Source organism: Nuphar pumila, chromosome 5 (assembly GCF_984573655.1).
Source record: "Nuphar pumila chromosome 5, dmNupPumi1.hap1.1, whole genome shotgun sequence".
NCBI lineage: Eukaryota > Viridiplantae > Streptophyta > Magnoliopsida > Nymphaeales > Nymphaeaceae > Nuphar > Nuphar pumila.
This window is the reverse complement of record NC_143253.1, coordinates 113,484,464-113,489,037: the sequence shown is the minus strand read 5'-3', so window position 1 is coordinate 113,489,037 and position 4,574 is coordinate 113,484,464. Positions and strand designations below refer to the sequence as shown.

The window sequence follows — 4,574 nt, the reverse complement described above, 5'->3', positions numbered from 1 at the left end:
AGATTTGAACTATAAATTTACTGCTTGCAAGCCAAACACTTCAATCATCATCCTATATGATGTAAAATATGTGTAAACAAATGAGTAATTATCCAATATCCAACCAAATTAAATTCCGTTAGTTGCATTTGGTAAGCCACAATCACATCCAATTAGAATCGGATGCGGATATGGTTTTCATTTTCTGCTATTGAATCCGACAAAGATTCGATTTTGACAGATTAAAATCCGTTTACATGTAAAAAAGTGTATCTGGTTTGGGCTATTCACTGTCGAGATCTGAATCTTGTTTCTAATCTGCGAACATCGGATTAGTCAAATATGGTATTGGTCATATCCGATCTGAATCCAAACCATTTACATCCCTGATCATATGGTTTCCTAGCTCCATAATAGAGGGTTTAGATTCTAAATTGATTTCGCATGATATTATGCATTCTCAATTAATTTATATATTAAATCTATTTATAACGTGAGAGTATGTGCATGAGAGTGTGCCAACTTCTCATGGATTAGGGCTTTGAATTCCATACCATTAAGGAAAGACCCACATTTAACCAGTTTGGATCTTTCCATAAATCCAAGTTTGTTACCTTCAGTATTTTCTTAGCCACCCAATTGTTACAATTCAGTCGGGTCCGGATCGGGTGCAATCACATACCTATTAAGTACCTGATCGTCCTTCATCAGGCTTTGGGCCCTACAACTGACAGGCCTGTCCCCAAGATGGAGGGTGATCAGGTGCTTAATTCACAAATATTTGTGCAATCATATTGCACCTGATATTTTCACAATCCATTCGAGTGTGCAGAGCCTTTGTGGGCGAATCCTCACAATTTAGACAAGTTGCACTCAAGAAATCCAAAAAAATATAATCTTTGTGGTCCCATTAAATAGCAGCCGATGTGCATGGGAAACAAAAAAAAAAGGAAAATAAACACAAAAATACACTCTCACAAGAGGACGTCGACAGCAGGGTTCGAACCTGCGCGGGCGAAGCCCAACAGATTTCAAGTCTGTCTCCTTAACCACTCGGACATATCGACGGTTATTGTTAGTAATGGACAACAAAATTAAATATTAAATAAATATTTGTTCGCCTACACTGCATTCCGTAAAAACTAAGGCTAGGAAAAGAGACGAGCAGCTGGCTGTTTTGCTGGCCTCAGAAATTCTGCTCGGCAAGCCGAGCTACATGCCACCTCCTTTAGGTAAATGAGTCGAGCACGAACATGGCAAGCTCAGCTCATATATACATATTATATGTGTTTTACAGATTTCTCGCATATAATTATGTGCATTTTATATGCATTTTACATGTTTTATATATTATCAAGCTTAAAAAACATTTAAAAATATTTTTTTAAAGAAAATGAGCCAGTTCAACATCGGTTTTCCAAGCACTGCTAGTAACGAGCTTGAGCTGGGGTGTACCCTTAATGAGCCGAGCCCAACAGCTCGTTTTAACAGACCTAATAAAAACCTTCAAAGGGGACGCAGAGGGTGTGAAAGTTGGACTACGGGTTCAATCTTTCTACTTCCTCTCTAGGCCGTTTGCAAGCCCATGAAGGATCTTACAGAATCTCCTTTGGCTTCAGGTTGGGTCAATGTTTAATAAAATCTTTCTTTAGGTCGGCATGAAGACCTGGTCGCGCTGGCTGCCATACCTATTGTCGTCATGTCAGCAGCAAAAAACTCTGGTAGTAGGACTCCCGACCTCGGGCTGATGTTCAGCATTGGCTTGCGCAGAGGGCGCCAATCATGAGAATTGAACCTTGACTTCCGGTATAGCAGCCAAGGTCTCACCCCACTACACCAACCCCCCTTGGGCTCTCAATGACATTTCTTATCTTCACTCTTCCCCACTCAAGTCGGTCTTTCGTTTTAACTAAATCCTTTTTTGCCTGTTTTACTATAATAATTTTCTTAGATAAACTAATTATCTCATTTATATAATCTCTCTTTCATGGTTATAACAGTTTAAAACGTGAAAACCATTGGATCCAGTATGAAAACGAGATCTAGTTCTTCTATGGCCATAGGGTCCCACACATGAATTAAGTGAGTCACTTTTGCGGGCTTAATTAGTGGGTTATAGGTAGTTACAACTCCACATTCATTGGTGCCCATAACTCGGTGTTTGTTATGCTGGAAAGGTAACGGCTACTCCAATAGAGGCTATAAGAGCCCAACACCTGCCCACAAGATAAGTAAAAAAATCCATGTGCATTATCTCCCATGATGCAAGCCGTTTACTGAAATTCTTTCATCCTCTTTGTTGTTCCTCCTTCTTGGCACACACCTCGGTTCTAGATCCTATAATGGTATCAAATCTTGGTTAGTGTGAGCAGTGGTTATCGGGGGTTCGTTTAAACTACCCTTGCCAAAAAACCAGAAACAACCAGGCGGTGCAACCTGAGGGTAACAGTGCAGAAGAGGGGAAGCCCCACGTCAACGTCGGGGTTACTCCAGAGTCAAGGTCTCCATCAAGTGACCGTCGATTCCTCGCTGTCAAAGGAGGAGGAAGGAGAACCCCTAATCAAGAATCATTGTCATCGTCAGGGGCAAAAAAGATCCCCTGCAACTGCGTATCTTCTGGGGTCAGAGGCAGAAGAGACTCCCTGCAACAGCTTTGCCTGCTGCCGAAGTTAGAACCTGCTGAGACTGGCAAAGCTATGTGGATTTGGATGGGTACCAGGACTGAACTAAGAAAGCTTGGTGGTCCTCCCTTTTAGGATCCAACCAGGTCGTAACCCTATGGTTGCCCAGCTTTTAAGATAAAAAAGTAATATCATCCATACTTTTCTGCAAAATGCATACTTGGGCCATAACTGGTCTTGTCATGAGGATGGGTGTCCCCAAGAGGGCAGACTTCTCTGTAACATTGTCTTGGGGTTGGGGCCTATCATGATGAGGTATCTTCTTCTGGATCTGGACACGCATCGTGTCCATCGAAGTCGTGTCCCCCTATGAACATTCCATTTGCATCGTCGATGACTCCTCTCGACAAAGAAAAATGCACAGTGGGTTAGATGGGCCTTGCTTATGGCTCGGTTGAGAGGCGACGAACACCTGTGGTGCAAGTAGCAGAGCCCCTGCATAGAGCAAACAACAACTTGGTAGCAAGATGACCAATTGAGAATCGAGTCACCTCCGTGGAGCCACCAGTCCAAGCTCCCCTTCTTTATGAACTCATAGACGAGGTGCAAGTCATCACCGTTGATATTGCAGAGGAACCTAGACTACTGAGAGAACCTCTAGTCGCCGGAAAACCCTATCGTCGGATGATCTCCAGAGGAGATCCCTAGGGCCTTGTAAGGAGCTGACGAACGATCAAACGAAAAGAATAGTAACATGGATTTTGGGAAGAAGGCCCTAGGGTTGTCGTCGGTACCCAACTTCCCAGCCTTGATTCCAATATTCTCGTCGGAGCACTCTCCCTCGCCCCTGCCTGAGGAATCCACATAAGAAATTTACAAGGGAACACCCTGCGACAACATTAGATGGGTGTTGTCATTGTCGGACGGTGGTGGTGCTCACATGGGGCACAACAAATATATTGATTATTTTTTATAGAGCCTTCAACGAAGAGGAGGTAGTTAAGGGCACGATGAGGGGCTGCAGTAGAGGGCTCAACGACCCTCTGTTCCTCTTGTGTGTGCAGTATTGTCGGTAGAGGGCATGACGAGGGGCAACATCTCGATGTTGTTTTTCGCTGCCAACCGACAACCTCTCCAGAGGTTGTAAAACATGTAAATTTTTAAGAGAAAATAAATAAAGAAATTTTCTTATTTCGAGTTAAAAGTGTGTTTTTAAATTTTATAGTAATTTTTATGTGTTTTATACGCTTAACTTTATCATTCTGACAAAGAAGGGTAAAATGGTTATTTCAATAATTTATGCAAATAAAAAACTATTAAAATATTCAATTTAATTATTTTAATAAATCACAAACCCATTTAAGCTTTTGAGGTGTTTTGAACTTAACAGGACATATTTTGATGGTTCTTGAAATAATTTTGTAAAAAGGGCATTTTAGTCATAAAATAATTTATGAGAAAAAAATTAATTAACAAATCACTATTTTAGAAAGTACCAAAATTATAAACCATTTGATATTAGTATCTAATTTGGCGTTAGGGAGTAAGAATATCTTTTTATATATATATATATATATATGGACCTGAAGTTCGTACGAGTTGGATCCAAATGGATCCATCCAAACATATATTTGTAAGGGTTTTTAAAATAGTAAATAAAATTATATTTAATTATATGATTAGTTATAGACCACTCTTGGATAAATATAATTTCTAACTACTTTTAGTTTTGACTTTTTAAGATTTAGAATCAAAATTTTTAGTTTTGGGTCATTTGCAACCAAATGAGACCCGTTGGTTTACGCCTATTGAGAACCACTAGGGCACCCAACACGCCCTAACCCTCGGTTTCTTTTTCCTTCCCAACAACAACCAACACCACCTTCTCCTCTTTCTTTCTTTCTCACCCCCAGAGTCGACATCCTCAGTGTCAACCTCTCTCTCCCTCTCCTCCGTCTCCTGGTCACAGGAGGA

General features: G+C 40.9%; 1 non-coding gene across 1 annotated transcript; it reads right to left on the bottom strand.

Moving 5' to 3' along the window:
• Positions 1 to 964: 964 nt before the first annotated feature.
• Positions 965 to 1,046, bottom strand: TRNAS-UGA (transfer RNA serine (anticodon UGA)). The gene has a single exon. It is a non-coding gene; the product is annotated as a tRNA-Ser (tRNA).
• Between the last annotated feature and the right edge of the window lie 3,528 nt (positions 1,047 to 4,574).